The 11,564-nt window shown below is 31.4% G+C and overlaps 1 long non-coding RNA gene across 1 annotated transcript; it reads left to right on the top strand.

The window, feature by feature from the left end:
- The first annotated feature begins 7,688 nt into the window (after positions 1–7,688).
- LOC126713208 (uncharacterized) lies at positions 7,689–10,803 on the top strand. Its single transcript, XR_007651303.1, has 2 exons — positions 7,689–8,287; positions 9,078–10,803. It is a non-coding gene; the product is annotated as an uncharacterized LOC126713208 (long non-coding RNA).
- Positions 10,804–11,564: the final 761 nt, after the last annotated feature.

Genomic DNA, 11,564 nt, shown 5'->3' with positions numbered 1-11,564 from the left:
TCATAAATATATGTAAATAGTCATTGGTTCACTAATTAACGATGACAATGTGGCTGTGACAAGAGATTGGTCAAACCATATAGAAACATAGATATCTTAAGGGTTAAAAAAAGTTGTTATTAGTAATAATTTTCAAGAAAAAGGGGAGACAATGCCGTTAATATGTGTATGGTGGGAATTGGGAAAGAACACAAATCTAGGTAAAGTTTGGTGCCTAAGGTGGGGTTAGGTCAATCACGAAGAAATTAGGGCCTTAGAAAAAGAGGAATTAACAGTATTATTGCTTTCATAATTTCATGTCTTAGGTCAAAAAGGTGACAAGGTCAATGGAGGCATATATTATACACGGATTCAATCAAGACCTTGCCTAATTCTATGATATGTTAATGTCATAGACTCATAGTGTTTGATTGGTAACAAAAAAGTTCAAAATGTTCAACATTCTCCAACTTTATTAGTCTGGCTCCTCACATGGTCATTTACTTCTACACATAGGGCATGTGGGCAGGGACCCAAGAGTAAGTTTTCACATTTGAGTAATGTTACAGATACAAACTATTTTACAACATTTTTACAAAATGTTGATGTGACCAACTTTTTATTAGTTTTTATTTAGACCCAATGACGACTCTAGGAATTTTTTTCAGGGTGTTCTTTAAGAAGTATAATTTTTTCCAATGGCGGCTTCAGGATTTTTTTCCAAATGTATTTGTTGTTTAGTTGTTTCATTAATTTATTTGTCTTTTATAAACTATAATTTGTTATATTGTTGCTTCTTTAATTATAAAATTATTAATTGTTGTTTAGCCTAACATAATTTAATTTGTTTGTCTTTTATAATGTATTGGTTAATTAAATTATTAATTATTGTTTATTAGTTACTTTTCCCAATTAATTATTGGTTAATTAATATCCCAAACAAACAAAATTAATTAGTTCAACTAATTACTATGGTTGTTTGATACTTGGAATATCACACTATTACTTAACAAAAAAAAGAAAAGTCAATAAATTGTGCAGCACAAAAAATATATAGGCCGTATAGCTTAAGTCCAAGTCTAAAAAAGAGTGATATATTACATATTTTATGACCATTAGTTGAACTAATCAACTAGCACACAACCATATTTATTAATTATTAGTTGCACACTAGCATTATCACTAGCACACAATAAATCAGATAAAGCCAATTGATTGTTTCTCACCAAAAGACACCGACACCAACACTAACACTAAAAGACAATTAATAATCTCACCTACACCAACACCAACACCAGATAAAGCCAAAAACATGGTAAATATTAATAAAGAGAGACTGAGATGAAGAGAGAGAGAGAGACTGAAATGAAGAGAGAGAGAGTGAGAGACTGAGAGAGAGTCAGAGAGAAAAAGAGAGAGAAATACCTTGAGGGAGCACCGGAATAGGGAGGCTGAAGGTTGAGGCTGAGGCACTGACCGTCATTGAGGACTGATCTCCGATGAGGGGCGACGATGTGCTCTGGACTGCGATTGGACCGATCTTCGATGAGGGGTGACGATGTGCTCTAAACTGTGATTGGACCGATCTCTGATGAGGGGAGGCGTTGCTCTGTTTTTAGGTTTGCTTTAGCATGATTTTTGATTTAGTGATTTGCTCTGTATTGGGGGTTTTTTTTTTTTTTTTTTTTTTTTTTTTTTTTTTTTTTTTTTTTTTTAAGAATCCGTGGGTTTGCTTTCTCTGTAATTTGTTGGGCTTGTTGTCCGTTGTTTTGCTTTGTCACAATTTTTTTTGGGGCTTTTTTTTAAAAAAAAAAATAATAATTTGAGGGTGTTCCTAATTTTTTTTTTTTTTTAAGGATAAGCAAATAAAAAAAATTTAATTATTATATATATATATATTTTTTTTTTCAGGTCAGGGTGTTCTTGGGAACACCCTGAGCATAATGTGGCGTCCCTACTGTCTAGACCCACAATTAATATCATATTTTTATTTACCAATAACCACTCACTACATCAACAGTTTGTAAAATTTTTTGTAAAATAGTTTGTATCTCTAGCATTATTCTTTCATATTTTTGGTTTAATTCATTTGTCATAATATATCAATTTAATAACAATAATGAATAATAAAATGAATCTATAGCTATTAAATGATGTTTAGAATATAAATTAAAATTCAAAAGAGTAAATTAAAGATAACTAGAGAAGTGTTCAATATTTAAACCAATATGTAAAAAATATAAATAAAAATCCTCACAAGTTCTACCTATCTCTCACTATTGGGAGGTTGAGTTACGACTGTATCCAGGTCGTATCAGGGCTGTATCACTAGCATATCCTGAATGTATCAACACTTTTTAAAATAATAATAAGAAATAAAATTAGCTGGGACATGCATGTAGTGGTATCCTAGAAGGGATAAGGCTTCTTTCCAAACTAGTTTAAAGAGAAACCCTTCAAACTCCTCGTATACTTTTTATTGGATGTGAATTTTGGAAATTTAACCTTTAGATTGCATATTCTTTATATTCTTAATACGTATGCAAAATTTTGTTCAAATTGGATGTTATTTACTATTTGAGCAATAAATTTATTTTTTATGCATAATTTTATACCACAAAAACTTGAAATTTAAACATTTGATTGATGACATAACTATTGATCTTTGATTTTCTTGAAACTTTTCAAGCATGAAGGATATAATAAGAACATGTAATCTAATAATTAGATTTTCAAAATTTATATCTAATAAAAAAATAGAGGAAGAGTTTGAAGTGTTTCTTTCCAAAATAGTTTGGAGAAAAACTTTAGAAGTATCCAATATGGATACATATATATTAGATACCAGTGTTTGAGCAAAAATTGAATATACATGCTTCCTAGCTGTTAGGTTTTAAATATTTAAGATTAAATGTTTAGACTCTAATTTTATGTAAGTTGGCAAACCGAGTACAAAAACATGTCTAGCATAGGATATTTATGTCTTAAAACAGTTTTAGATATTAATTGCTCAAGTTAATTCAAGTTAAGATTCAAGAACAGTCAGAATCTACCTTACTTGACTAATCGAGAGGCACCTTCGACCGATCGAGATGTGTTTTCTGCATATTTTAAAAAAAGCGCGAAAGCCCACGAAATGTTTAGGGTTTGAGTCCAACATTGCTAGGTATAAAAAAAAACCCTAATACACATTTTTCAAGACTTGTGAATTACTCCTATGAGATTTGAGAGGTTTTGTAACCTTCTAATTAACTCAATAAGCATCTACCGAAGATTAGATTGATATTGCATGAACCGGTAGAGATAAGTTGCTTCACAAGATCAACTGCTGCTGATGATCTAAACCTTTGAGTGGGATCTCAAAGTCACAAACTGGAGTGTTTGTGTGCAACAAATCCAAATAGAAGAGTCCGTGGATTTGGAGTTGTGTGTGGTAATGTAAGTATTACAAGAGGTAGCATTAGATTTAGGAAAAAAATCTATTGTAAACACTTCCAATCTATTTAGTGAATTTGTTGCCTTATGAATTGTTTAGGTTAAATCATTCCTAGATTTTTTATCTTGAAATTGGATAGTTTCATTGGTTTTCCTGGGTCATCGTATCCCTTGTCTTTACTTTTTTGCTATTGTGATATGATTGCATTGTTTAACTTAGATTTGCATAATAAACCTAAGTAACAACTTGGCCATTATATTAAGTTAAACAATCTGAGTGTTCGGGGGACTAAATATTCAAACACTAGCTTTCAAATCTCTTAATATAATTGTATATGCACATACCAGGGCACAAATATTAGCTACTAATTTTGGAATTTTATAATTGTGTTTGGATTGGAAAATGGCTATATATATATAGTAGTTGGAATTGACTAAATTAATTGGTTCTAGGGCACTCACTGTATTGAAATAGTGGAATATTAACGTGATTTTTAAGAAATCCCTTTAATTCAATATAGGATAAAGTTTAATTACAAAATTGGTTGTAGCCTAAGGCTACAACTTTACTTAATATTATTAACATTATTACATATTTTAAAAATCTAATCATTAGATTGCACGTTCTTTACACTTTTAATACAAAATGTCAAATTTTGTGACAATCGGATATTATTTACTATATGACCTATAAGATTATATTTTATGCATAATTTTAAACTATAAAAACTTGCAATTTAAACAATTTATTGATGACATAGCTATTGATTTTTAATTTTCTAGAAATTTTGCAAGCATGGAGGATATAAGAAGAAGATATAATCCAATGGTGGATTTGTCAAATTTCACCTTAAATAAAAAGATATTGATTAAGGTTATAGCCTTAGGCTACAACCAATTTTGTAGTTAAACTTTGTTTGTCAATATATATTGGGAATAATACTTAACTTCTTGTGCATTTAAAAATAGTTAGTGCTGTGAGTTCTAGTTAACTCAACTGGTAAAATTTTTGATGATTGAATAAGAGATCTAGGGTTCAATAAATTATCTTAAAAAAAATAGTTAGTGCTTTTAATCTCTAATATCTCTAAATTCTAAATTATAGTAGTATTTACTTTTTGTCCTTTCCATTTTGGATGTTATAAAGAGAATAGTCCGATCTCACCCTTTGATTTTTTCCAAGTCCATAGGCATCATATTCACATTAAAATTGAAAATTCAACTGACTGATGAACTTTAAATATAGGAGCTAGAGTGCATCTCAAGTATAAAGCTTTACGGAGTCAAAAAAAGAAAAAAAGAAAAAAAATAAAGTATAAAGCTTAATTTCATGACATAATCAAATCGGTGGTTGGCATGGATTTGACAATTCTATCTTCCTTTTTTCTTTTTTACTTGTTACAAAGTTATTCTGATTATCAAAAAAAAGTTACAAAGTTATTCTAAAATAGAAATAAAGTAACCAATTTACATATTAGCACATGTTTTATGGCATTGACAGTGCCACAAAAGTAGGCCAAGCTTGCTTAATGCGATTTTTTCTTTTATGGCAAAAACTTTTCTTTACAAAGCAATATGGTTAAAATTATTCTAAATATCTTATCATTCAAATCCCACAACCACAGAATAAGCTTTCATTTCAACACCTTATTGACATGTGACATGGATCTTGTGCCATTTGAAATATGAGTGGGTAAGTACAACATGTATATTTTTAAAATGTTATTTTGCTATGTAATGTATTTTTTTCCCCTTGAATATCCTATGAAATGGTTCGTGATAATCGAATCAGTGGTTAGAAACACGATTGGCAAATGGGATACCTATAAAAACAGAGAAAGCTTAGAATGATATTGGTGTGGTATCAGCCTAATACTTTGATACTTGAGTTAGTGATTGTTTTCTGGTGGGACAAAGTTTGGCTACAAAATTGGTTATAACTAATAGCTACAACCCCACTCAATATATTTTTATTGAATGTGAATTTCAACAAATCTACCATTGGATTACATTTTTTTTCTTATATTAATTTTCAGAAGATAAAAAATTAATAGTTATGTTATTAATAAAATGTTTAAATATCAAGATTGTGTAGCCTAAAATTTCGCATTAAAAATAATATTTTGGATCTAATAGTAAATAACATTCTGTTGGTATAAATTTTGACATGTATGTTAAGAACATAAAGAACATGCAATCTAATTGTAAGATTTTCAAAATATGTAACAATATTAATTTTTTTAGTGAAAGTTGCAACCATTGACTACAACCAAGTTTGTAGCCAAACATTGTATTTTGTGGTGGACGATATGAATAGAGAATGAAGAGAGGTTGTGTAAGGAGGTATATATCTTAGATGAACAAAATTTTCCTCTAACCCAATTTAGAGAAATTTTCTTCAACCCATTATGTGGTGACTCATAAAACCATCTACGAGTTTTCCTCCAATACATAAGTCACGTAACTAAAAGTACACATGAATAGATTTATCATTCGCCACATAGTGGGTTTGAGGAATTTTCCTCCAAATCGATTTGGAAATAAATTTTTTCATCCTGGATTTGGATTCCTAATTAGAGAGTTATGTGTAGGATGCTTTTTGAGTTCTTCTACGGACACAAAAAAGTCTCACAACAAGATGAGGTGTCAACTCATCATAGTTCAGAAATTAAAAAAAAAAAAGATTATATCCAAATCTACCACAACTCAAAACAAGGATGTGAAAATTCTTGTGAGATTTTTGTTATGCTCCTAGACTTTCTCGTGCTTTTCCTTGATTCCAATTGTATTGCTATCTTGCACATCAATTGGATTTAAGGGAAAATTTTACGATTCCCACACTTTTGTTTGTGACTATAATACCTCGACTAATGCATACAGGGTTACACATGATAATCATTTTGTCATATATATTGGTCACTCACTCATGTTACATTGAGCAATCAATAACTCCAAAGTTTCTAGTATTTATTTTATTTTACTTTTTCTTGTTAAATTGTGATTAAGTTAAATTTGATGGTAAATTCCACCATATCACATGATAACCCATATTTTCTAACTTACACTTATTTTAAATAAATAATAATAGAATCACATTTGATAGTAACTTTATCACATCAAATAAGAACTTTAAGCGAGCATCATAACCCCTACTATACTCTATATTTTTATTTTTTATGGATAGCCCCAAATACAGACTGTTTTAACTTAACATATCAAAATCAACACTAAACAGTACTTGATTAGAAAATTGTTTTCATTCTAAAATGGTTATATAGCTATAAGAACAATACACTAGTGGCACTAAATTTAATGGTGGTGCTCAAGTAAAAGTTCTTGGAATCAAAATGGGAGGAGACCATATATCAACGGTGGACCGTAGAGCACCTGAAAATCTATAGAAGTAGAACAGTACGCTGACTCCTCTCTCTGTCGTAATCTCGAATCCCCCGCAAGCCTAGTAAAAGATGTGAAAAAAAAAAAAAAAAAAAATTGCACTGAACGAGGGGGGTTTCCCTTTTTCACGTTTATTATTTATAGTGTTACCCAAATTTTACAGTGCCCATGAAAATGTAAAAAGTTTGTATCATAGTAAAAAAAAAAACAAAAAAAAAAAAAAAAGGAGAAAGAAACGAAAAGAAGGAACCTAATTTTCCAATATTGGGTTGGTAAATTAGCTCAACTAATTCTCTGACTCTTCCTTGGTTTACTTATTTCGTGTCTCATCACCATCCATCATCATCATCATCATGTCTCCCTAATCGTATGTTTTTGAGGTGTCTAGGGTTATTATGTCATCATTATCAACTTTATAGTCGTAACATAGATAAAAAAACAAAAATCGAGTAATGGTCTAAGGTATATTGTTTGAATTCAGTAAGTAAGATATTTTAAAGAATCTTTTCCATTTAAAGTGGATTTAAATATAGAAATTTATATTATTTAAAATTTTAAATAATGTAAACTTTATATATATATATATTTTCAAATTTTAAAAATAGAATCTTAACTATGAAATTGACTCTTTTAATTTCAAATTTCAATTGAGATAAACAGAATTGATGTGGGTTTGTTAGGAAAAGTTAGTGCTAAATATTGTAGCTGATGGTGTGATTAGGTCATGATGATCTCTCGCGGTAGACAAGGGATTTTGATATCAACGTGTAAAAAGAAAAAGTATGCGTGAGATATATAGAAAGAGAGAGAGAAAGAGGGAGCTGAATTCTATATATACTGCATGGTAGGAGAGACGATGAGATAGATGACTAAGATGAGTGATAGAAGTGAGAGAGAGAGAGAGGGTCGTGGTCATTTCTGGAACCCAAGACCAGTCGGTAGGGTCAGGAGGGGTCAGCTACTTTTATTACTTTGTTTGTCCTTTTCACCTCTCTATCTCTCTTTCCCTAGCCTTTTTATCCCTCTATCTCTTCCCTTCTCTCTTCTCACTTCTCACTTCTCTATATCTCAATCTCATTCATCCACTTCTTCATCTCATTTCCATTTCTTAGCCACCACTATGATCACAGTTCACACACACCCATATATCTCTCTCTATATAGAGAGATAATTGGGTATGCGAAAATAGAGAACAAGGAAGAAGAGGAGGCTTGTTGTTTTGAGGGGAATGTTGTCTGGCTCGAGGCCACCAGCTAGATCTATGATCTTTTTCTCAATTTTTAACATTTTTTTTTCCAGTTTATTAGATCTTTGAGATACCCAGTTGAGAAAGATCATATTTTTGATCATAAGTTAATGACCTCGGACCAGGCTTCATTCCCCCCAATAATTGCTTCCCTCTATTCACACTGATCATCACAATCTCCTTTTGATAATTCTCTCTTCAATGTTTTGCTTAATCTGCCTTGATCTATTGGTGAGTAACTAAATATTCTTGCTTTTCAAATTTTGTTCCACTATATATATGTATGTGGCATGCTTGTTAGGTTTTTGGGAGTGTTTTTATTCATGGGTTTTTTTGTCATTAGATAAATTATGGTTGTTGGGCATGAGCAGATTGGTGTAATGATTATACATATTGACTGCTTTTTATCACTCTTTTTCTGACTGAAAGAGGGAAAGGATCATCATTACTCTTTTATTTTTATCTCTAAATTTCATGGATCAGGCAGGTTTTGTTTGTGTTTTTCTCTGTGTCAGTCTTTAACACTTTCAGGTTCATCATTGGGTTGGATTTTTTCATCATGGCTTCAAGAATCTTCTCTGTCTGTTTCTTTTCTCCCCTGATCTACTACATAATTGGTTTCTTCTTCTTCTAAAGCTTCCACTTTCACTCCTAGCTAGCCTCAACACCAAAGCACTACTTTTGCTTAGGGTTTTTCTATATCTGGATGCAGTTCTTATGATATGAAACTTGAAACCCCTTACTTTGACATTTCCTTTATCATTTCTATATACAAGTTATTTTTTCTTAAATGGGATTTGATATAAGTTTATTATAAGGTTAAACATACAAGCTTATAATACCAATATTGTGGATATATGCCATACTTCTTGGTTTCACATCTTTGTCTTTTATGCTGCAAGAGATAGTGGGTGATTGTTGGAGCGGTGTAATCTCCACCTCTTTTTTTATTTTGTTTCTGGCCTTATCTCTGATTAACTAGTTACTTTTCTACTAACTGATGCTTTTTTCATGGCTGAAGTGATGGGCATATCAACCAGATCCTTTGGAGGTATGCTTATAAGGTTACTACTTATACTCTCTCTGTGGCTTAGGTTCTACACTCTGATCAGATTTTCTTTATGCATTTAACTGATACATATGCTTTATTTATCATTGTTACTTTAGTTATGTTTTCAAGATTTGATCCAACGATGTTACAAGCTTTTGTAATGCGTGCGTTTCACACTAATTACGTTGCTTCAAGGAAGGTGAAAGTATAATTTTTCAGGGCTGACTGATGTGTGAACTCTATTTAAGAAGCAACCCACTTAACAAGTGCAATATCTATTATTTGTTATTTGCAGCCCCAGAAATCTACGAGGTTTTGTTTGGATTGGAGCATTAATATTTTGAATGTGAATTATGATGTATATTTACATAAAACAGAAAAGAAAAAGAAAAAAAGAATGATGTGATAGATTGGATGTCTGATTTGCTTAGACCTTCTAGTGTTGTCTAATACATGAGCAAGTTGCAGTCTAGATTTGTGAATGTGAGGGGAGAAAAGAGAACCCTAGATTCAGAAAAATGTGAGGGGAGAAAGATAATGAGAAGTTCATTATATCAAAAAAATATGCATTTTTTCTCTCTAAAATCTAGATATTGTGAATGGTGGATATCGTGTTCATGTTCCTCTACCTATAAAACAACAATGTATGGTTTTTGCTCTGCGATTTGTAACCCTTCTTTGGAAAAAGTCATGCAATACAGAAATCAAATAATTTAGTTTAATTTCGACTTCTAATTTGGAAGTATGGTTTTGATGAATAAGTTGCACAATGAAGATCGGAAGGTTAAAGGTGGGATGTAATATGCAAGAAGTTATTTTTCACAATTTTAATACAACATTTATCACAATTTTTTCTTCCACAATTGCTAACATGACCTATTGTGATATTAGTATATTTTTAAAGATCTTAGGTGGTTAAACCAGTTGAAAATGATGTTCATCATATCAGAACTGACTATATCAATTGTTATGAATAATGTTGCTCTGTAAGAAGATGACGAACATTACATCTTTGAGCTCACTTCTTAACAGTATGTCTTGGCAAAACTGTGCTTAGAACTCAGAGAGAGAGAAGTTACATGCATTGCGAAATTGTTTCTTATGTTCTCAAGGGTATCATTTGTTGAATTCATCCCAGAACAGTGGACTACTGTACAGAAAGAACTATAAAGGAAACACGTGATTGGAAAGATGAATGAGAGAAGCGTCACCAAAGAGGACAACTGTGATGGGTCTCTACTCTCTACTCTCTAGTGCTTTGTGGCGTTGTGTGGAGTGTTGTGCCTCATTCTGTCATCAATTTCTGAAGCTTGAGGCCTATGCAACACTGAATGCCTTTAATGGTCTGACTTTCTTTCTGAATCATTTACCATTATACAGTTGAGTCAACATCAGCAGTTACAACATGGATACCCTTTTACCCTCACTATGACTAATGTCAACAATGATATTTCTATTTAGCAGAACTTTGTGTAATAAACTCATTGCTTAGCATTTCAATTACTTTTTTTTTGGGGGGGAATCTACTAGTAAGGAATCTAGTATACAAAAAATGTCAGCATACAGTGTTACAAGTTACGAACCCCCACACACTGTTTCCAACCCATATCAAAAGCACCTTATAATAAATACAGCTCAATGTGTAAGAATTATAAGCTGATAGAAGAGCCTAGATAAAATGCTCTATTTCGATGAAGATACATCCTTTTCATTCTAAGTTATAAATTATGTGCAATCTGTACCCTAAACTATACATTTTAACAAATGTCCTTATTCAAGAATAGTATGCAATCCATTTTGTCATTCAAATTAATTAGTTTTGAAATTAACAATTTAAGAGGTTGGTGGGGGTGGTGGTATGCATTGATATGTCTAAATTGACATATCACTTCCCATCATATTTATATCCATCCCTAATATATTTATTTTATTTTAACATTGAAGTCTGAATGGTGGGGTGGACATTGTAAATGATCCCACAATTTATGGTGAAGAATTAAAATTAACCAAATATGTATTGACTTCAAAATATGCAAGGTTGTGTCTTTTTTTTTTTTTTTTTTTTTATATATATATATTTTTAATAATTTGGATTTCTCAAATCAATGTATGCACCTACAAAAATGGGTGTTATAAAGAGATGGAAGGGACTGCCGAGAATTCTGTGATTCAGTAGTATATTCTCCGATCTTCCACATGAAAAAAAAAATTCGAGTTTAAATTCCCTCTCTTTTACTTGTTGTGAGCAAAAAGAGATGGAAGAAGCGCAGGTGGGGGAGAGAGGTAAGAAGAGGTAACACTTTCTGCAACTTTTCTTGAATTATTGGTGTGGATACCAACTTTGAGAAGTCATGGACCTAGCTTTTTAGATGGACCGAAAGTGTCCAAAAGTTGGACATGGAATCCGCTCTACATAGGTTTTTGTGGTCAATAAAAATTAGACAATAGCCCATAACA

The sequence above is a fragment of the Quercus robur genome, chromosome 2 (genome assembly GCF_932294415.1).
Source record: "Quercus robur chromosome 2, dhQueRobu3.1, whole genome shotgun sequence".
Lineage (NCBI taxonomy): Eukaryota > Viridiplantae > Streptophyta > Magnoliopsida > Fagales > Fagaceae > Quercus > Quercus robur.
Note: the sequence above shows the minus strand (reverse complement) of the source record. Positions and strands in the feature narration are given on the sequence as shown.